At 38.9% G+C, this 23829-nt stretch overlaps 1 pseudogene; it reads right to left on the bottom strand.

Annotated features, from left to right (window-relative positions):
• Positions 1 to 3307: 3307 nt before the first annotated feature.
• Positions 3308 to 23829, bottom strand: part of LOC133058713 (cilium assembly protein DZIP1-like) — a 65707-nt pseudogene continuing 45185 nt past the window's right edge.

Genomic DNA, 23829 nt, shown 5'->3' with positions numbered 1-23829 from the left:
AAACTTTTTATGGCTTTTTTAATAGAGATCTCCATGTCACCATGCTACCTTGTCATTTGGGATAAGAGGCTTTTGATTTAAACCAGTGGGACTTAGGCAAAGCATTAATTTCCTATTGCTACTGTAACAAGTTACAAGTTTAGTGCCTTAAAAGAAAATTTATTTTCTTACAGTTGTGAAGGTCAAGAGTCTGAAATAGGCTTCAACTGGGCAAAAAGCAAGGTGCTGGCAAGACTAAATTCATTTCTGGAGGCTTTAGGTAGGAATTTACTTTCTTGCCTTGTCCAGATTTTAGAAGCTACCTGCATTCCTTGGCTTGTAGCCCTCTTCCATCCTCAAACCCAGCAACCATTAGTGGAGTATTTCTCATACCACATCACTTTGACACTACTCTTATACCTCCTCCTTCCACATTTATCAATCCTTGCATTTATATTGGGCCCATCCAGATAATCCATGATATTCTCTCTATTTAAAGGTTAGCTGACTCATTAGCAACTCTAATTCTACCTGCTACCTTTATCCCCTCTGCTATGTAGCATAACACAGTCACAGATTTCAGGGTTTAGGATGTGGCCCTTTTAGGGAAAGCCATGATTCTACCTTCCACAGAAAGAAGTCCTAACCGAGAAAGCAAGATAGTTAACCTTGTGAGTAGAGCCCTTTGGAGCAACTTAATGGACTGCAATTACTTTCTTAACACAGGAATGCATAGTAGGGATTGCTGAGTTATATGCATGGATATTCCAGACCACTTTACCTGTCTCCTGAGAAACCTGTATGCAGGTACAGAAGCGACAGTTAGAACTAGACATGAAACAGTGGACTGGTTCCAAATTGGGAAAGAAGTACATCAAAGCTGTATATTGTCACCCTGCTTACTTAACTTATATGCAGATCACATCATGTAAATGCCAGGCAGGATTTGGCATTTCAAATCCAGCACAGGCTAGAATCAAGATTGCTAGGAGAAATCAACAGTCTCAGATATGCAGATTACAACACCCTTATGCTGGAAAGAAAGAGGAGCAAAAGAACCTCTTGATGAAAGGGAAAGAAGAGATTGAAAAAACTGGCTTAAAAATCAACATTCAAAAAACTAAGGTCTTGGCATCTGGCCCCATCAATTCATGGCAAATAGATGGGGAAACGATGGAAGCAGTGACAGACTTTATGTTCTTGGGCTCCAAAATCATGGCAGATTGTGACTGCAGCCATGAAATTAAAAGACCCTTGATCCTTGTAAGAAAAGTTATCACAAACCTAGACAGTGTATTAAAAAGCAGAAACATTACTTTGCCAACAAAGGTCAGTATAGTTAAAGATATGGTTTTTCCAATAGTCATGTATGGATGTAAGAGTTGGACTATAAAGAATGCTGAACACTGGAAAATTGATACTTTCAAACTGTGGTGTTGGAGAAGACTCTTGAGATTCCCTTGGACTGCAAGGAGATCAAACCAGTCAATCCTAATGGAAATTGGTCTTGAATATTCACTGGAAGGACTGATGCTGAAAGCTGAATCTCCAATACTTTGACTACCTGATGCAAACAACTGACTCATTGGAAAAGACTCTGATGATGGGAAAGATAGAAGGCAGGAGGAGAAGGGGATGACAGAGGATGAGATGGTTGAATTACATCACCAACTTGATGGACCTGAGTTTGAGCAAGCTCTGGGAGTCGGTGATGGACAAGGAAGCCTGTCATGCTGCAGTCCATGGGGTCACATGACTGAGCAACTGAACAACAACATGCATGGATTTCCCCATTTTGCACATTATTTCAACTGGGGAAAACTTCATGTAGAGAAGTGTTACTATCTTTGTGATCTCACAACCCTAAAGAATATTTTGAACTACAAACCCTGTGACTGATAATGGCATATTATGCAATATACATTTGATCTTTGTTTCTGGGTCCTGAGAGCTTCTACTGTGTTGAGCTAAGTAGCTTCATTCCTGTACAACTCTTTACGACCCTATAGCCTGCAGCCCACCAGGCTCCCCTGTCCATGGGGTTCTCCAGGCAAGAATACTGGAGTGGGTTTCCATTTCCTCCTAAACTTGTGTAATTTCCTTCATGATAGGATGACAGCAGCATCTTTTGTTTCTGAAACAGAAAATCCCAAGGAATTTTCATGGTGATAGGAGCCTCTTTTGTTCTAATGATGTGACTCTTGGTGAGAACCTAAATAAATTCAGGAAAGGGGCTGGTTACTGGAAAGACTAAGCTTTGATTAGACACCTCAAAATTTTAGCTCCATTCTCTCCAATCTCTGAGGAGGAAAAAGGGTCTGGAGATTAAGTTAATAATCAATCATGTCTATGTGGTGAAATATCCATTAAAGCACCTAATTGGTGAGGTTGGAAGAGCTTTGGGGTTGGTGAAAGCATCCATGTGGCAGAGAGTGGCATATACTAACTCCATTCCACTCTCAGGAACCTTCTGAACTTCACCCTATGTATCTCTTCATTGGGCTGTTCATCTATACTTTATAATATTCTTTGTAATTAACCAGTAGATTTAAGTAAAGTGCTTTTCCTAAGTTCTGTAAGCCATTTTAACAAATTATCAAACCTGGATTTAGCGGGTGAATACGGAAATTGCCTAAATCTGTAGCTGGTCAGTCAGAAGTCCTAGAAGTTTGGAACCTGATTGGCATTTGCAAAAGAGCCAGACACGATTGAGTAAGTATGCACTCACCAAGCTAATTCCAGAAAGTTAGTGTCAGAAATGAATGAAATTGTAGGACACTCAGGTGGTGTCCAGAGATCTGGAGAATAGATTGTTAGTGTGAGGGAATATCTCATACATTTGGGGACAGAACAATTGTGATTAAAAAAAGAGTTAGTGCTGATTACCGCACTAAATTAAACTAGGAAACTGAGGCATCCTCCACCTTGGAATGTTCCATAGGACTTCGGACTATTAATATTAGTAGTTTCCTCCCTGATACAGATACCAGAAATGTCTCCTTGGAAAAATAGTTATTATTTTTGTTACTGAACCCTGGCAGAAACTGAGTTATGTAATTCTTAGGCACCCATTCTGAGTATTTAGACAGATAGTCCAACTAATCTTGCCTGGACATCTATTAGACCAACATAGGATGGTCTCACTTTCTGCATCATCCATGCAAATATCTGCCAGAATCCCTGGATGTCTGCCTCACTCCCATTCCTGTAGCTGTCTCTCAGTCATCCCATGGATGAACAAATGTCATCCAGTCCATGACTGGACAAACAAGACAGGTTGTATTGACTGCCTTTTAGCAGTTTTGACATAAGCATGCACTAAATGTAATTATTCTAACTGAATTAGGACTCCAAGGCTCGCCAGCCAGCCAGAGGCCACGTTGAAGGTGACTTGAACTTGCACTCCCTGAGTGATGTAAGTCAAATCTGAAAATCACGAACGATTGTCAACAGTTCCTCACAGTGGAATCACAATTTCCCACCAGGGTATCACACTTAAAGAGTACTTCTTGTGGAAAGCCATGAATTAACTTGCCTCTGAGAAGCATGGTGATTGTATCTTGGTGGTGGTAAGGGAAGTCTTTCAATGGTTTAAGGCAATACCACAGTCAATCCTGCAGCTTTCAAATGGCTATAGAGAAATCTCAAAAGTGAAACTATGCTTGCTTACTTATTGTATTTAGCAGAATAGTGGCCTCCAAAATGTACATCCTAATCCTTAGAACCTGTGCATATTACTTTATTTGGAAAAAGCATCCTTGTAGATGCAACCTAGTTGAGAATATTTAGCTGATGTGTTTATCCTGGATTATCAGGTGAGACAAATCTAATGAATAATGTTCTTATAAGAGAAAGACAGATGGAGAATTGACAAACTGAAAAGTTGGAGGCAATGTGACCACAGAGTCAGAGATTAGAATGATTTAGCCACAAGCAAAGTAAAGTCTGGAGCCACCAAAATTGAAGGAAGCAAGGACCATTTCTTGCCTAGAGCCTGAGAGGTAGTGCTAGCTTGTTGTTGCTCTGTTCATTCACTAAATTGTGTCCTACTCTTTGCCATCCTGTGGACTCCAGAACACCAGGCTTCCCTGTCCTTCACTATCTCCCGGAGTTTGCTCAAACTCATGTCCATTGACTTGATGATACCACCCAACCATCTCATCCTCTGTCGTCCCCTTTTCCTCCTGCCCTCAGTCTTTCCCAGCATCAGGGTCTTTTCCAAAGAAGCAGCTCTTCACATCTGGTGGCTAAACTATTTTGGACTTCTGGCCTCCATAATTCTAAAAGAATAAATCTCTGGTATTTCCAGTGACCAAATTTGTGGTAATTTATTACAGGGACCACAGAAAACTAATTCATTCAAAAAAGCTTCCTGGAGGGATAAATGGTCCATTAATTTTCTGTTTCTTAGAAGAGACAGTTATCCCAAGGAAAGGAATCCTTTAATTAGAAAAGATCATATTAAATCTGTACCTAAGTTTACTCAGTGTAATCAATGCCACAGTTCTGGTCTTTGGAGGCAGTCAGGACATCCTCAAGTCACTGACCTGTGTTGTTAGGAATGATAAAACTTGCTCTAAAGTTCTCTCCATGAACCAAGGCAGTTATATGTACATTTACTAATATGTCCTGCTGCACTTAGAACAATAACTTCTGCCAAGAAGAAAGTTCAGTTTATAAATCTAAGGAGAAATCCATGTGGCTTTCTAAGATAGACACTGATGGTTTGGCTTATGGATTCATTCTCCAGATTAGAGCCAGAACTCTTGATTATGAGGCGGTCAGTGCGGTAAACTGGTTTCATCACACTGCTTGGAATCTTACTGATAATAGTCTTAACTAAATACTGCTGGGAGAAATTAAAAAGATTTGTTATTTTAGTTTTCACAACCTGGTGTAAATTTATGGCAAATATGCAAATACTCTGAGATACTATCTTCAGAATTTGCTTGCTACTTGTCTTAGTTTTATGTTGCTTATCACAACCTTACTGATTTAACCAGTACAGATTTATTATCTTATAATTCTATGGGTTAGAACCCCTGCATATGTGTCACCAGGCTCAAGTCAAAGTGTTAAAAGGCCTTCATTTCTTTCTGGAGGCTTTCAAAGAGAATCAGTTTTCTTACTCTTTTTGCTTGTTGGCAGAATTCTGTTCATTGTGTTTTCAGATTGGTTATCAGCTGAGGTACATTCCCATCTCTTAGAGGCCACCCACAGTCTTTGGCTCCTTTCTCCCCTGCATTTTCCTCAGAGTTCCACAGGAGTGAATTGAATCCTTCTCATATTTCATCTCTGCCCTTCTTCAGTTGCCACATTTCTCTCTGAAAAGAACAGGAAAAGTTCTTTCTTTTAGGAATTTGTGTGATTAGACTAGGCTAGAGCAGAAAATCCAAGAAGTCTTCTCCATCTCCAGGCCCATTATCTGAAAAAAATCACTTTTGCACATGAGATAAACATGTAGAGGTTCCGGAGATTGTGGTGTGGACATCTGGGGAAGGGGTGTTATGCTGCCTAATACAGAGTGACATATTTGTTCCTTGATGAGTCAGTGTATTTTACCCACAGGAAGACTTAAGAGTTTGATGTAGAAATAATAAAATAAATTCAATACATAAAAACTACTTTCAAGTAGTTAAAAGAATATTATGTGCATATTTAGAATTATTCACATGTTTTTGAGAGAACTTGGCTTAACTGAGTAACAGTTCTTCCCAAAGTAATTTATGATACTACAATATATGTAATTATTATTATAAGCTGAAATTTTACCCAGGTTATAAACTTTACTGGAATACTTAAATGAACTTAATAGTAAAGATATTTATAAGTTTAATTTATCAGATTCACAAGTATTACTTAAGTACTTGAGAAGATCTATTGGTGTACTTAATAAGAAAATCGAATGCATTAAATATGTAAATGCAGTTTAAAATTTTAGCAAATGTATCCAAGTTTATATATTAGAATGGATGTTAATCAAAAGGCCAATTAAAGTAATAGTTAAAGTGTGCTAGTTTTATAAATAGAAGAGTAATATTTATAAGGTGTAAATAAACATTTAAGAAAAATATAGTTTTGAGCTTAGTAATTTGAATTAATATAATAAAATTTAACTTTAAATAAAAAGAAAAGTGCAAGTAGTATATTCTGTGCATGGGATGTACAAACACACACATTAACTGTTAACAAGTTAACATAAACATCATATGTCTTAGGTGGGTACCAAAAAACATGTATAAATTAGTCAAGTATAGACAGAAAAGAGGAAGGAGAAGAATGGGCAAGCAGTAATTTAAGTGGCAGGACAAAAAGAAAGTTTGACTCTTTCAAGCCAAAAGAACAGACAACAGTCTTGATGTATTCCATATATAGACATCAAGATATGAGAGAATGGAGTATTCTTTACCCTAAGATACTGGGTTCTTGTTGGTTACCATTAATTATACTGAGAAACTGTAGACATGCATACATTAAAGTTAGTTGTACATTAATAATACATTAAGCATGCATAGAACTTCAAGTGTAGGCAAATACATTTATTCTAAACTTTCTTAGAATATGGGGACCATGAACTATGCTTAGTTGCTCAGTAGTGTCTGACTCTTTGTGACCCCATGGAGCCCACCAGACTCCTCTTTCCATGGGGATTCTCTAGCAAGAATTCTGCACTGGGTTGCCATGCCCTCCTTCAGAGGATCTTCCCAACCCAGGGATCGAACCTAGGTCTCCCACGATGTGGGCAGATTCTTTACTGACGGAGCCACCATGGAAGCCCAAGAATCCTGGAATGGGTAGCCTATCCCTTCTCCAGGGGATCTTCCTGACCCAGGAATCAAACTGGGGTCTCCAGTACTGCAGGCAGATTCTTTAACAGCTGAGCTACAAATTCCATGTTAACTTTTTTTTTTAGTAAAACCATACCATTTAGTAAAACAAATTCATGATCTGTACTCTCCAATTTTTTCTTTAGAACAGAGTTGGAATTTGTAAAGTAATATAGGTGTTTGTAAAGCAATATGATGGTGGTAATTTAGTTGCTATCTTGTGTCTGACTCTTAAGACACCACGGTTGCAGCCCTCCAGGCTCCTATGTCCATGAAATTTCCCAGGCAAGAATACTGGAGTGGGTTGCCATTTTCTTCTCCATGGGATCTTCCTGACCAAGGGATCAAACCTGGATCTTCTGCATTGCAGGTGGATTCTTTACTGACTAAGCCACCAGGAAAGCAATATAGACATTTATAAAGCAACATAGGCTCAGATTTACACATGCATTATCCATTTCACTTAATTTACTTACTCAGTTCAATTATATTTTTTATAAATTTAGTTTTCATGGAAATAATGGGCTTTTCCTTTGCATATTTCTTTGGTTTCAGTTCAGTTCAGTCACTCAGTCATGTCCAACTCTTTGCAACCCCATGAACCACAGCACATCAGGCCTCCCTGTCCATCACCAACTCCCGGAGTCCACCCAAATCCATGTCAATTGAGTCGGTGCTGCCATCCATCCATCTCATCCTCTGCCGTCCCCTTCTCCTCCTGCCCTCAATCTTTCCCAGCATCAGGGTCTTTTCCAATGAGTCAGCTCTTCACATCAGGTGGCCAAAGTATTGGAGTTTCAGCTTCAACATCAGTCCTTCCAATGAACACCCAGGACTGATCTCTTTTAGGATGGACTGGTTGGATCTCCTTACAGTTCAAGGGACTCTCAAGAGTCTTCTCCAACACCACAGTTCAAACGCATCAATTCTTCGGCACTCAGCTTTCTTTATAGTCCAACTCTCATATCCATACATGACCACTGGAAAAACCATAGCCTTGACTAGATGGACCTTTATTGGCAAAGTAATGTCTCTGCTTTTTAATATGCTGTCTAGGTCGGTCATAACTTTCCTTCCAAGGAGTAAGTGTCTTTTAATTTCATGGTTGCAATCACCATCTTCAGTGATTTTGGAGCCCAAAAAATAAAGTCAGCCACTGTTTCCACTGTTTCTCCATCCATTTGCGATGAAGTGATGGGACTGGATGCCATGATCTCAGTTTTCTGAATGTTGAGCTTTAAGCCAACTTTTTCACTCTCCTCTTTCACTTTTATCAAGAGGCTCTTTAGTTCTTCACTTTCTGCCATACGGGTGGTGTCATTCATTGGTTTACTCAATAGTTAATCAAACCATAAAACAATAACACTGATAACTACATAAAAGTATTTGGAAACAAATATACTTCTGGGAAGGATCAAACTCACTAGATAGAAGTGTTGATTTTTACGAGGAAGAACTGCAATAGCCATGGGGATCTATCAATATGATTTACAGAGTGAATGACAAACCTTTTTTAATCAAGAAATAAGGTGAAGTGGGGGTTGGTTACTTAATAGAATTTCACTTAAAAAAATAAATACATAAATTCAGCATAGAGTGTGGTAGGGAAAAAGGTAACTCCAAAATGAATCAAGTCCTTAAATGCCATCATAAATAGATATTCATGCAGGAAATTTCTTAACATTATATGTTTTTCTTAGCTTTTACCCTCTTGATTACCTAGCTCAGAGCTTTGTACACAATATGTACTTAGTAAATATTTGCTGCACTGCATTTAAGTAAGGTACCATCAAGAAAAGGGAACTTGAGCAGAAGACAGGAGCCTTTAAGAGACTTAAATTATACTAAGTAACTTTCAGTGCTGAGTAAAGTTAAAAACAGCAGGTGCTATTTGTTATAACTCACTAATTTGTGAACTATTTTTATCCTCTCAGACGCTCATGTTATTAAAATAATAACTCCTCAAGTGAAAGAAGAAATGGTGTGAAATCCATAAATTCCACAACCCCTAATGCAATTAAAAGAACAAATAATCTTTTAAAAGTGAATCCTAAACTATCTGAATCACATTCTCTCCTGTTGATCTAACCTGATTAGATCCATAGCCCTAAAACTGCACTCAGTCTTTGACTCACACTGGCAGACTACTGTATCCAGTTCTCACAAACTAAAGTGAGGCAGGAGAAACCCACATGTTATCTGTTTTGGAGTCAGTGAGGCTGCAGGGGTGTAATGAAAGATATTCCCTAGAAGAGTTGGTCCATCAGGAAATACTTTCTATGAAGAGATCTGTTGGCAAAGGTTTTCTTTTATATGAAGACAAAATGTCAGTCTTTGTAGCTTAAAAACATGCAGTGCTTTGCATCTCATGTGAAGTCTCACTGTTATAGGAAAAGAATGTAAATACAGGTATGTCACTGACAGATTGGAGAGAAGCGGGAGGAGGGAACAGAGAGAAATGAACAAAAACAAATCTAAATGACTTCAGGCTAGGTGAGATTTTTAATTTAGCCAGGGTGTTATCTCATTAGCAAAGTGTCTTTATGCCCTGAAGGTGTCTTTATTCTTTTTTCTTAGAAACAAATTACTCAACTAGTCTTCTTGTTTTACAGCTGCATCTTGCAGTAGTCTATTCATAAGTTTCTTGGGGTTTGTAGCCTGAGGACAGGAGGGTAGAAGGATAAACTGAAATTCATCATGGATAGTATTCTACAACAGATTAGGGATTACATGTCTAGGAATGTTGCTCGCTCAGTGCCTGGTGGAAAATTTTCTCTTTTCAGTTAAAGTTTTTCATCAAAATAACTTAAAAATATTATATGTAGAGTTCATTTCAAGCATGATCTTGGGAATAAATTACTGCTGATCATTTAAAGCCAAGTACATAGTCAGAAATCTTCTGTCCCTGTGAATGTCACTCTTTTGCAGTGCTGGTACAATAATGATTAGAATATTTGTGAAGGAATATTTGTTGTAAGAGAATAGAATATTTGCTGTGTTAATGCTCTGCTAGTCTTGATATTTTTAATTGCCTGTAAGGCTTCAGACATATTTAAATAGCACCACAGTGTTTTAAATATTTCTAGTGTTAGAATAGGCAAAGAACTTTCCTTTCTAATATCACACAGATTCCTTTGTGTACAATCCCACAGAATGTTGATCTCCAATTAAATGTCATAAAAGCTCTTGGCTGGGAGCATTGCAGTTTGCCAAAAATTTCCCCCTGAACTTGCAGCTGGTTGTGCCGCAAGATATACAAACCATCCAGTTCCACAGAACTTTAAAAAATGGTTTTATATCAGAGATTGCCCTCTATTTTCTTTCCAAATAATAGCATTTCTCAGACTCCATTTCTCTGTACATTCTAAGCATAATTTATATGCAAATAGCCTTCTTGTTATAAACCTCAATCCTCCTCAGATGAAGCTTAGAGAAGATTCTAAACGTATTTTTGGCTTGCTGACAACAAACATATTTAGGAAAGAAAGACTGCAACTTACAAAAGCCTCCTCACAAAAGCTAAACTGATTTCAAGGCCTCTGAACTAATCAGATAGAATTAGCAGGGAGGAGTGGAAGATGATGAGGGAGGAATGTGTTAAGTGTTAAGAATATCATGGTGGTTTGCTTCCTCTCATGGCCTGACAGCCTTGATCAGCTAATTAGGAAACCTTTACCCAAACTAGTGTCAATTTGTTATTTAACCCCCATGGGAAATTTTCACAGCTAGAAGTCACTTGTGTGAGAACATGCAGAGATATTTCATTTGAAAACAAGGAGAATCTAAAAAAGATAGATGATAAAGGGAGGACATTCTTTACAGATTATCTTTTTTGTTATTTTATGTTATCTAAACGATGATCTTCAGGATGAGAAGAGGCATTTGTGTGCCCTGTGTCAACTTTTGATCATTTGACATATAATGTAAATCATATGGCTGATTAAATCCATCTCTTATGCTAAGCATGAAGCTTAATTATATCAAGATCGCCAAAGCCTCACTGGCTGGTTGGGTCTGACTGACAGGAACAGCATTTACTGTCAGATTCCATCTGAGCCTAGCCCTTTCACGTCTTAGAGCTTTCATTCATCAGACAGTGTGAATGTTAGACCCATCTCTTGAGATGGGACCTCTCAGTCATAATAGCGAAGCATTCTGTCTAGTGATGTACTTAGTCTTTTGCAAGTGAACTACAGTGGGTACCAGCACAGGAATTAAAGCAATAGCCTGCCTAAAGCTTGATCATTATTTCATTGAGAACCACAGTTTTTTAAGGTGGTGTTATTTCTCTGAATTACGCATTTTTTTTTTTTAATTTCTGAGAAGAGAAAAAGGATTTTCACAAAATCTAAATATTTAGAGAACTCCAGTGTATCAGTTTCAGAAATAAAATACCAGATTCAAATATACTTAAATCTTGCAGATTTTATTTCCCTTAAATTTAAAAGGGAAATCTTTAGACAAATAAATCTTAAAATTAATTTTTAATCTTTCAAACTGCTAAAGATGATGATAAATTGAAGAAAAACAAAGCTATTAGGTTGGTGCAAAAATAATTGCGGTTTTTACATTGTTGAAATTTGCCTTTGATATTAGAATATGTTCTTAAATAAATGTGGTTATGTTATACCTCATTTTAATGTACATTTCTCATTTTATTTTTTTTTGCTAATAGCTTATTACTTGTTTATTTTATATTTATTTTAGACTATGTAAATGGTGTTAGACAAAAGCAAATTTGAACAATTTTCTTTTTTTTTTTTTCATTTATTTTTATTAGTTGGAGGCTAATTACTTCACAACATTTCAGTGGGTTTTGTCATACATTGACATGAATCAGCCATGGATTTACATGTATTCCCCATCCCGATCTCCCCTCCCACCTTCCTCTCCACCCGATTCCTCTGGGTCTTCCCAGTGCACCAGGCCCGAGCACTTGTCTCATGCATCCCGCCTGGGCTGGTGATCTGTTTCACTATAGATAACATGCATGCTGTTCTCTCGAAACATCCCACCCTCGCCTTCTCCCACAGAGTCCAAAAGTCTGTTCTGTACATCTGTGTCTCTTTTTCTGTTTTGCATATAGGGTTATCATTACCATCTTTCTAATACAATTTTTCTTACTTCAGTTCAAAATGGGCCAGAGAGCAACGAAGACAACTTGCAAGATCAATAATGCATTTGGCCTAGGAACTGCTATTGAAGGTATAGTACAGTGGTGGGTCAAGAAGTTTTGAAAAGGAGACAAGAGCCTTGAAGATGAGGAGCATAGTGGCCAGCCATCAGAAGTTGACAATGACCAACTGAGTCATCATTGAAACTGATCCTCTTAAACTACACAAGAAGTTGCTGAAGAACTCAACACTGACCATTCTGACTGACAGGAGCAGCATTTACTGTCAGATTCCATCTGAGCCTGGCCCTTTCATGTCTTAGAGCTTTCATTCATCAGACAGTGTGAATGTTGGACCCATCTCTTGAGATGGGATCTCAAGATCCCATTTGAAGCAAATGGGATTTGCTTCCTGTTTGGCATTTGAAGCAAATTGGAAAGGTGAAAAAGTTTGGTAAATGGGTGCTTCATCAGCTGACCTAAAATCAAAAAAATCATCTTTTTGAAATGTCATCTTCTCTTATTCTATGCAACAACATTAAACTATTTCTTGATCAGATTGTGATGTGCAGTGAAAAGTGGATACAAGAACTGGCAATGACCAGCTCACTCGTTGGACTGAGAAGAAGCTCCAAAATACTTCCAAAGCCAAACTTGCACCCAAAAAAGGTCATGATCACTGTTTGATGGTCTGCTGATTCACTACAGCTTTTTGAACCCCAACGAACCCAATATATCTAAGAAGTACGTTCAACAATCAATGATATGCACAGAAAATTGCAATGCCTGCAGATGGCATTGGCCAACAGAATGGGCCCAATTCTTCTACATGACAAAACCCAACTGCACATCGCACAACCAACACTTCAAAAGTTGAACAAATTGGGCTACAAAGTTTTGCCTCATCCACCATATTCATCTAACTTATCACCAACAAACTACCACTACTTTAAGCATCTCAACAACTTTTTACAAGGAAAATGCTTCCACAACCAGCAGGAGGAAGAAAGTGTTTGCCAAGTGTTTGTTGAACCCCAAAGCATGAATTTTTTATGCTACAGGAATAAACATATTTTTCAGCAAAAATGTGTTGATTGTAATTGTTCCTATTTTGATTAATAAAGATGTGCTTGAGCCTAGTTATAATGATTTAATATAATGATTTGAAACCAAATGATGTTTGCACCAACCTCATAATTCATGTTGCTAACTTATTATATACTAGATGAAGGAAACCAGAATATGTTCCCCCAAAATATGCCTTTTTGTTGTAAAAATTGTTTTAAGCCGAGCAAGCAAGGAGTAAGCACAGAAAAAGCCCCCCTTTTTTGCCTAAAGGCAAGAAATAAATTTTCCTTTTACTGGAGATATCCCTTATTATCCAGAGATGGCACCAGAGGAGTCTTCAACCAAATTTTGTTAAACTAACATATTTCTTCCTACTTAAAGAAGATAAAGAACTACCAAACCCAAATTTCACCATCCCTAGCCCCAAAATCCCTTTGTCTTGTCAATTTTTCATAAATTTATTTATTTACTGTCTCATCTAGTCACTGCAGTTCAGTTCAGTTCTGTCACTAAATCGTGTCCAACTCTTTGCAACCCCATGGACTGCAGCACACCAGGCCACCCTGTCCATCATCAACTCCCAGAGACCGCCCAAACCCATGTCCATTGAGTTGGTGATGCCATCCAACCATCTCATCTTCTGTCATCACCCTTCTCCTCCTGCCCTCAATCTTTCCCAGCATCAGGATCTTTTCCAGTGAGTCAGCTTTTCCCATCAAGTAGCCAAAGCATTGGAGTTTCAGTTTCAACATCAGTCCTTCCAATGAACACCCAGGACTGATCTCATTTAGGATGGACTGGTTGGATCTCCATGCAGTCCAAGGGACTCTCAAGAGTCTTCTCCAACACCACAGTTCAAAAGCATCGATTCTTCAGCGCTCAGCTTTCTTTACGGTACAACTCTCACATCCATACATGACCACTGGAAAAACCATAGCTTTGACTAGACTGAACTTTGTTGGCAAAGTGATGTCTCTGCTTTTTAATATGCTGTCTAGGTTGGTCATAACTTTCCTTCCAAGGAGTAAGCATATTTTAATTTCATGGCTGCAGTCACCATCTGCATTGATTTTGGAGCCCAGAAAAATAAAGTCTGACACTGTTTCCCCATCTATTTGCCATGAAGTGATGGGACCGGATGCCATGATCTTACTTTTCTGAATGTTGAGCTGTAAGCCAACATTTTCACTCTCCTCTTTCACTTTCATCAAGAGGCTCTTTACTTCTTCTTCAGTTTCTGCCATAAGGGTGGTGTCATCTGTATATCTGAGGTTATTGATATTTCTCCCTGCAATCTTGATTCCAGCTTCTGCTTCCTCCAGCCCAGCATTTCTCATGATGTACTCTGCATATAAGTTAAATAAGCAGGGTGACAATATAGAGCCTTGACATACTCCTTTCCCTATTTGGAACAAGTCTGTTGTTCCATGTCCAGTTCTAACTGTTGCTTCCTGACCTGCATACAGATTTCTCAAGAGGCAGGTAAAGTGCGTGGTATTCCCATCTCTTTCAGAATTTTCCAGAGTTTGTTGTGCTCCACACAGTCAAAGGCTTTGGCATAGTCAATAAAGCAGAAGTCGATGTTTTTCTGGAACTCTTTTCTTTTTCAATGATCCTGCAGATGTTGGAGATTTGATCTCTGGTTCCTCTGCCTTTTCTAAAACCAGCTTGAACATCTGGAAGTTCACAGTTCACGTATTGCTGAAGCCTGGCTTGGAGAATTTTGAGCATTACTTTACTAGCATGCAAGATGAATGCAATTGTGCGGTAGTTTGAGCATTCTTTGGCATTGCCTTTCTTTATTGGAATGAAAACTGACCTTTACCAGTTCTGTGTCCACTGTTGAGTTTTCCAAATTTGCTGGTATATTGAGTGCAGCACTTTCACAGCATCATCTTTCAGGATTTGAAATATCTCAACTGCAATTCCATCACCTCCACTAGCTTCGTTCGTAGCGATGCTTCCTAAGGCCCACTTGACTTCACATTTCAGTATGTCTGGCTCTAGGTAAGTGATCACACCATCTTGATTATCTGGGTCATGAAGATCCTTTTTGTACAGTTATTCTGTGTATTTTTGCCACCTCTTCTTAATATCTTCTGCTTTTGTTAAGTCCCTACCATTCCTCTTCTTTATTGAGCCCATCTTTGCATCCAGGGTTCCCTTGGTATCCCTAATTTTCTTGAAGAGATTGCTAGTCTTCCCATTCTATTGTTTTCCTCTATTTTTTTGCATTGATCACTGAGGAAGGCTTTCTTATCTCTCCTTGCTATTCTTTGGAACTCTACATTCAAATGGATATATCTGTCCTTTTCTCCTTTGCTTTTTGCTTCCCTTCTTTTCATAGCTACTTGTAAGAACTCCTCAGAAAACCATTTTGCTTTTTGGCATCTAGTCACTTATTGAACCATAAAGAAGGGTGAACACTGAAGAACTGATGCTTTTGAACTGTGGTATTGAAGAAGAGTCTTGAGAGTCCCTTGGATTGCAAGGAGATCAAACCAGTCAATCCTAAAGGAAATCTGTCCTGAATATTCATTGGAAGGACTGATGCTAAAGCTGAAGCTTCAATACTTTGGCCACCTGATGTGAAGAACTGACTCATTTGAAAAGACCTTGATGCTGGGAAAGATTGAAGGCAGGAGGAGAAGGGGATGACAGAGGATGAGATAGTTGGATGACATCACTGACTCAAAGGCCATGAGTTTGAGCAAGCTCTAGGAGATGGTAAACGACAGGGAAGCCTGGTGTACTGCGGTCCATGGGGTCACAAAGAGTTGGACAGGATGGAATGACTGAACAACAACTGGTCACTTCTTAAGGTTTTTATTCTCTTGTGAAGGCCCCCATGTACATGTAAAAACTCAATGAAATTTGTCTGTTTTTCTCATATTAATGCCTTTGTCAGTTTAATTTTCAGACCCAGCCAGGAACCCTTAAGAGGGTTGAAAGAAACTTTTTCTTCCCCTACATAAATGTTGTTCAAAGTATTTTATATGTATTAAATCATTTATTCCTCACAACAACCAAGTGAGATAGGTTTGTTACTATATCCACTGTGCAAATTAGGAAATTTAAGCTCAGAAATTTTAAGTAATTTGCCAAAAGTTAGATAAGTAGGTGTTAGAAATTCATTTCAAGTTTTCAAATGCCTCTAAGGTAATATACACAAGTTAATACAATAAATGTATATAATTATCATGATCATTTTTCCATGTGTTCATTGTATTACCAAAGCTCCTTGAATCCACTTACTAGCCATTTATGGAGTTCTTTCAGTTACTGCTGTAAGCATGGAATATGTCAAAAAATAATCACTTTTAGAAGACACTCTAATGTTGAATGCCATGCCCTTCATCTTATAGCCTGAGGCCATTAGTGGCTAAGGGATCTTTTCTAATAGCCCTTGGCATTTCTTTCATTCTCTGTTTGTTTAGGGTGAACTTCAGAACCTAGGTGAGTGCTTATTTTCTCTGTAGGTGAGTCTGAAATTACCATATATCTAAAAATTTAAAGGCTGAGAAAATCTTTAAAAAATTTTGCTAAAATGTTCTTAATTCAGACTTTGATTTCACAGGTCTTTATCAAATAAGAAAAATCCATTTCTTATCAGTTTAAGAATTAGAAAGCAAAGAAGATATACTGGTTAATTAACAAGTTTAAGTGAATAAAGATAAATTTTAAACACATGAAGATTAAAAATTATTAATTTAGATTATTCTTTTCATTTGACAAGTCTTTGTGAAAACTATCATGTTAAGGTATCCTGTTGGGCTCCACCCTGCAGGCCTGCAAGACCTGAACTTGCACAGCCTCAGGTTCAAAGAAAGAGCCTGGAGTCAGCAACAGAGATAAATGTTAATAGTTTAAAGGATGACAAGGGGCGATCTTACACGTCTGAAGCAAGATCCTACAGTGACACCCCACTATGTGCAGCAGGCAGTGGGCAAGGCAAGGTGACAGTTTGCTCCTGGGGGAAGGAAGGGGGAGCTTGACAATTAGAGTGGGAAATGACATTAGATTTGCTCATCAGTTACCAGGGAAACCAGCATGGGGCATCCCCGCCCCCATCCCTTTGATAAGCAGTGTGGAGAGTTCTGATCTAAAGTTATAACAGTCATTATCTGGGGCCTGGGGTAAGTATGTAGGAAGGTGAGTCATGTGAGTAGGGTGTAGGTAAAGCAGGCACTGGTCAGCAGGGTATGGAAAGAGAGCAAGAACAGAGCCATTTTGAATGGCCTGACCATTCAGTACCCCCTTACCAAAATAGGGCGTTCATCCTAAAGAATGAAAAGGCTAATGAACAAATAAGTATTAATAAATACAGAAAAGGTCAAATGATTACAAGGACAAAACAAAAACCAAATCAGAGGACTAGAAAGGATTACTGCTTTTTTATTTAGAGTTATTGGGGAATGATTCTCTATCAAAGTGACATACCCAACCATAGAAAACATTCTCTGGATAGAAGGGTAGTGACCTACCAAGCAGCTACTGGAGATTAGTGAAGAAATGACTCCAGAAAGAATGAAGAGAGGGAGCCATACCAAAAACAACACCCAGTTGTGGATATGACTAGTGATGGAGTAAAGCCTGGTGATATAAAGAGCAATACTGCATAGGAACCTGGAATATTAGGTCCATGAATCAAGGCAAATTGGAAGTGGTCAAACAAGAGATGGCAAGAGTGAATGTCGACATTTTAGGAATCAGCAAACTGAAAGGGATTGGAATGAGTGAATTTAACTCAGATGACCATTATGTCTACTACTGTGGGCAAGGATCCCTTAGAAGAAATGGAGTAGACATCATAGTCAACAAAAGAGTCTGAAATGCAGTACTTGGAAGCAATCTCAAAAGTAACAGAATGATCTCTGTTCATTTTCAAGGCAAACCATTCAATATCACAGTAATCCAGGTCTATGCCTTTACTGAATGCTGAAGAAGTTAAAGTTGAAGAATCCGATGAAAAGCTACAAGACCTTCTGGAACTAACACCGAAAATAGATGTCCTTTTCATTATAGGGGGACTGGAATGCAAAAGCAGGAAGTCAAAAAATACCTGGAGTAACAGGCAAATTTGGCCTTGGAGTATAGAATGAAGCAGGGCAAAGGCTAATAGAGTTTTGCCAAGACAACACACTGGTCATAGCAAACACCCTCTTCCAACAACATAAGAGAATACTATACACATGGACATCACCAGATGGTCAATACCGAAACCCATGAAATTAAAAGATGCTTGCTCCTTGGAAGGAAAGTTATGACCAACCTAGATAACATATTAAAAAGCAGAGACATTACTTTGCCAACAAAGGTCCATCTAGTCAAGGCTATGGTCTTTCCAGTGGTCATGTATGGATGTGAGAATTAGACTATAAAGAAAGCTGAACACTGAAGAACTGATGTGTTTGAACTGTGGTGTTGGAGAAGACTCTTGAGAGTCCCTTGGACTGCAAGGAGATCCAACCAGTCCATCCTAAATGAGATCAGTCCTGGGTGTCATTGGTAGGACTGATGTTGAAGCTGAAACTCCAATGCTTTGGCCACCTGATGTGAAGAGCTGACTCATTGGGAAAGACCCTGATGCTGGGAATGATTGAGGGAAGGAGGAGAAGGGGACAGCAGAGGATGAGATGGTTGGATGGCATCACCAACTCAATGGACGGGTTTGGGTGGACTCCGGGAGTTGGTGATGGACAGGGAGGCCTGGTGTGCTGCAGTTCATGGGGTTGCAAAGAGTCAGACATGACTGAGTGACTGAACTGAACTGAACTGGTATTCTTTGCAGCCAAAAATGAAGAAGGTCTATACAGTCAGCAAAAATAAGACCAGGAGCCAACTGTGGCTCAGATCATGAAATCCTTATTGACAAATTCAGACTTAAATTGAAGAAAGTAGGGAAAACCACTACACCATTCAGGTATGATCTAAATCAAATCTTTTACAATTATACAGAGGAAGTAAGAAATAGATTCAAGGGATTAGATCTGATAGACAGGGTGCATGAAGAATTATGGACAGAGGTTCATGACATTGCACAGGAGACAGTGATCAAGACCATCCCCAAGAAAAAGATGTAAAAAGGCAAAAATGTTTGTCTGAAGAAGCCTTACAAATATCTGTGAAAAGAAAAGAAGCAAAAGGCCAAGGAGAAAAGGAAAGATGTACCCATTTGAATGCAGAGTTCCAATGAATAGCAAGGAGAGATAAGAAAGCCTTCCTCAGCGATCAAAGCAAAGAAGTAGAGGAAAACAATAGAATGGGAAAGATGAGCGATCTCTTCAAGAAAATCAGAGATACCAAGGGAACATTTCATGCAAAGATGGGCATAATAAAGGTCATAAATGGTAATGGTATAGACCTAACAGAAGCAGCAGATAGTAAGAAGAGGTGGCAAGAATATACAAAAGAACTACACAAAAAAGATCTTCATGACCCAGATAACCACAATCGTGTGATCACTCACCCAAAGCAAGACATCTTGGAATGTGAAGTCAAGTGGGCCTTAGGAAATATTGCTATGAACAAAGCTAGTGGAGGTGATGGAATTCCAGTTGAGCTATTTCAAATCCTAAAAGATGATGCTGTGAAAGTGCTGTGCTGAACATGCCAGCAAATTTGGAAAACTCAGCAGTGACCACAGGACTGGAAAAGGTCAGTTTTCATTCCAACCCCTAAAAAAGGCAATGCTGAAGAATGCTCAGTCTACCACACAATTGCACACATTTCACAGGCTAGTAAAATAAAGCTCAAAATTCTCCATGCCAGGCTTTAACAGAACATGAACCATGAACTTCCTGATGTTCAAGCTGGATATAGAAAAGGCAGAGGAACCAGAAATCAAATTGCTCACATCTTTTGGATCATCAAAAAAGCGAGAGAGTTCCAGAAAAAAAACTACTTCTCCTTTACTGACTATGACAAAACCTTTGACTGTGGATCACAACAAACTGAGAAAAATCCATAAAGAGACAGGAATACCAGTCCGCCTTACCTGCCTCCTGAGAAATGTGTATGCACGTCAAGAAGCAACAGTTAGAACTGGACATGGAACAACAGACTGGTTCCAAATAGGGAAAGAAGTATGTCAAAGCTGTTTATTGTCACCCTGCTTATTTAACTTATATGCAGAGCATATCATGTGAAATGGTGGGTTGGATGAAGCACAAGCTGGAATTCAGATTGCCAGGAGAAGTATCAATAGCCTCACATATGCAGATGACACCACCATTATGGCAGAAAGTGAAGAAGAACTCAAGAGCCTCTTGATGAAAATGAAAGAGAAGAGTGAAAAAGTTGACTTAAAACTCAACATTCAAAAATCTTAGATCTTGGCATCTGGTCTGATCACTTCATGGCAAATCGATGTGGAAACAGTGGAGACAGTGGAGACAGACTTTATATTTTCTGGCTCCAAAATTACTGCAGATGGTGACTGCAGCCATGAAATTAAAAGAGGCTTGTTCCTTGGAAGAAAAGCTATTACCAACCTCGATAGCATATTAAAAAGCAGAGACATTACTTTGCCACCAAACGTCCATCTAGTCAAAGCTTTGGTTTTTCCAGTAGTCATGTATGGATGTGAGAGTTGGGTTATAAAGAAAGCTGAGCTCCATATTTCTGATGTTTTTGAACTGTGGTGTTGGAGAAGACTCTTGAGAGTCCCTTGGACTGCAAAATCAAACCAGTCAATCCTAAAGGAAATCTTTCCTGAATATTAGTATTCATTTGAAGGACTGATGCTGAAGCTAAAACTGCAATATTTTGGCCACCTGATGTGAAGAGCTGACTCATTTGAAAGGATCCTAATGCTGGGAAAGACTTAAGACAGGAGTAGAAGGGGACAACAGAGGATGAGATGGTTGGATGACATCACCGACTCAATGGACATGAGTTTGAGTAAGCTCTGTGAGTTTGTGATGAAAGGGAAGCCTGGTGTATTGCAAGCAATGGGGTTGCAAAGAGTACGATATGACTGAGTGACTTAACTGAACTGAACTGACCTACTAAGCAGAGAACACTATGTATAAATGCCCTGAAGCAAGATTATGCTTGAGGAATTCAGAGAGATTCAAAGAAGTCAGCTTGGCTGAAGCAATGATAAGTGAGAAGGTAGTGGATATTGATGATTTTAGGTTGTAAGCAGAGGGCCAGTTCATGCAAACTTTGTAACAACCTTGAAATTTATTCTCAATGAGATTGAAAGGATATGGCATGACATAATCTGAACTACATTTGGAAAAGTCCAATCTATATGGTGCATGAAAAATAGACAAAAGGGTACAAAGTTGGAAAGAGAAAGACCAGTTAGGAGTCTTTAGTTAAGTGAAGCCAACTCTAAGGAAAGAATAGCTTAGGTAGTAAAAAGTCATTGGACTCTGGGTATATTTTCAACATAGATTTCAAAGATTTCTATTGATTCCTTCAATAGAAAATACCAATGGAATGAATATGGAGAGTGAGAGAAATGGGTTAAGGATGACCCCAGGTGCTTATCCTGAATGGGAGGAGAGAGTTGCAATTAATTGAGCTGAAGAAGAGTAGATGAGGGACAGATTTGAGGTATGAATTAAAAATTCTGACTTGGATACATATCAATGTTAGCGGTACCTGTTAGATTTCAAATATAGGTATCTAATAATTGGTTGGACAGCAAGTCTTCAGGTGAGGGAAAAGGCCCAGGCTGAAACAATGAATTTGGTATCATATGCATTTTATTGTTGTTCAGATGCTAAGTTGTGTCCAAGTGTCTTTGTCCCCATGGACTTCAGCGCACCGGACCCCCCCTGTCCAAGTTCATCTCTATTGAATTGGTGATGTTATCCAGCCATCTCAACCTCTGCCAATCATATTCATAGAGATCACAATTAAGATTATAAGATTGAATAAAATTACTATGAGAAGATAAGATGTCTGAGGAATGATCCCTAGGGCACTACAGCATGTAGCACTTAAAAAACAAACAAACAACAAAATCCCTCACAATTAAATAATTAAGTTAAGATCTGTGACAGTCCTGTAAAAAAGAAAAGAAAAGCCCAAAACCCCGGATATAGCAGTGAAAAGGTGCTGTTGTTCTTAACAAGAGATATTTGGGCATAGTAGGGGCAGCAATGCCCAAATGAACTGGATTCAAGAGGGGAAAAGATGAAAGAATTAAGAAAAAGTGAATAGTGAAAAACACTTGATGTTTTACTGTAAAGTAGAATGAAGAAATATGATAAATCAAGTCTCCCTAAAATCGAATTCCTCTGCCAAGCTTATGATTAACCTCTATCTAAAATATTATTCCGTTTCTTTTCCCACACCTGTGTCTCTCCAGATTGAAAAGTATCAAAGAAATGGGAATACTAAAATCAAGCAGGACCCTGGGAGGCCCTCACAGTACAAATGCCTTTCTGTGTCCCCTGTTTCTTGTTTGTTGGAGAAAGGCTTCAGCCTTCTAGACCTTCCCTGAGTTCCAAAGGGCAGCTGTTACAGGAGTGAGGTAATGCAGAAACAAAGCAGGAACAGGCAAGAAACAATAGTGTAGGGATGGACCGGGGTCCTGGTTCCTCTTTAAGGCATATAGGTAACAATCTGATACATATCTCAGTTCTTTTAAAGGAACAAAGGGCCCTATATATGTGGAGAAGGATAACTTCATGCTGAGCACAAGTGCTGGACCCCAGACTGGTCAAACCAAAAGGTTCCTGCTTGAGATTCCTGGAACACCACCCTTTTATCTCACCACCAACCAATTAGAAGAAAATTGAGCTGTGGTGTTGGACAAGACTCTTGAGAGTCTCTTGGACAACAAGGAGATCAAACCAGTCAATTGTAAAGGGAATTGACCCTGAATAATCATTAGAAGGACTGATACTGAAGCTGAAAGTGACTTTCAATACTTTGGGCACCTGATGCAAAGAGTTGATTTATTGGAAAAAATCCTGATACTGGGAAAAACTGAGAGCAGTAGGAGAAGAGAGTGAAGAGGATGAAATGATTGGATGGCATCACCGACAATGAATATGAGTTTGAGCAAGTTCCGGGAGATGGTGAAGGACAGGGAAGCCTAATGTGCCGCAGTCCGTGGGGTGGCAAAGAATCGGACACAACGTAGCGACTGAACAACAACACACACTTTGCAGCTCTCCCTCCAAATTTGCCTGTAACTAGTATCGCCCCCACTCTCAATAATTTCATAAATGAAAATAAACCCAGAAATCTTTAAGAGGCCGTGTGATTGAGGATGAGAATCAGTGGTTTACAGTAGAAAGACTAAAGGCAGAGGAAATGAGTGAAGGTGCAAGTTGACTGACTAAGGTAGAGATGTAAGAGCAGTTCATTCTGTTTCTTAAATGTGAGAAGGAGGAGGATGTATTGGAGGTTGAGAAGAGGAAAACTCCATGAGTAAAAGAGATAACAAACTGAGGAAACAGTATAATTTCTGGAAAGAGTTCTGGACTGAAATATTGCTGGTGATCCAAAAATGCTGATCAGGCCTCATGGCTTTGTGACTTTTTCCTTGCCACGTTAGCTGCCCTAGTTGGACTTACTCAGACTTTGTCTCCCCAGGTGAGAACTGATGGAGGGGAAGCACTGTAGGTAATACAACTGCCGGTGGAGTATAAAGTGGTTTGTTTCTGTGGCATAACCTTAAAACTGAAACTTTCAGGATGGAGGGACCATAACTCTAAAATGATGATAAACACCATGCCTCCTGGCATCTGTGTCTGGTAAACTGCCACTACTGTATGAGGTAACAACATCCTCAAAGGAGAACCTCCTTTTAGTTGATGTAAGACAGTTCAGAAGGAATATTTCAGAAGATGGGAGCTTAGGGATTTTACTGAGACA

This window comes from Dama dama, chromosome 6 (genome assembly GCF_033118175.1).
Source record: "Dama dama isolate Ldn47 chromosome 6, ASM3311817v1, whole genome shotgun sequence".
Taxonomy (NCBI): Eukaryota; Metazoa; Chordata; class Mammalia; order Artiodactyla; family Cervidae; genus Dama; species Dama dama.
This window is presented reverse-complemented; position numbering and strand designations above follow the sequence as displayed.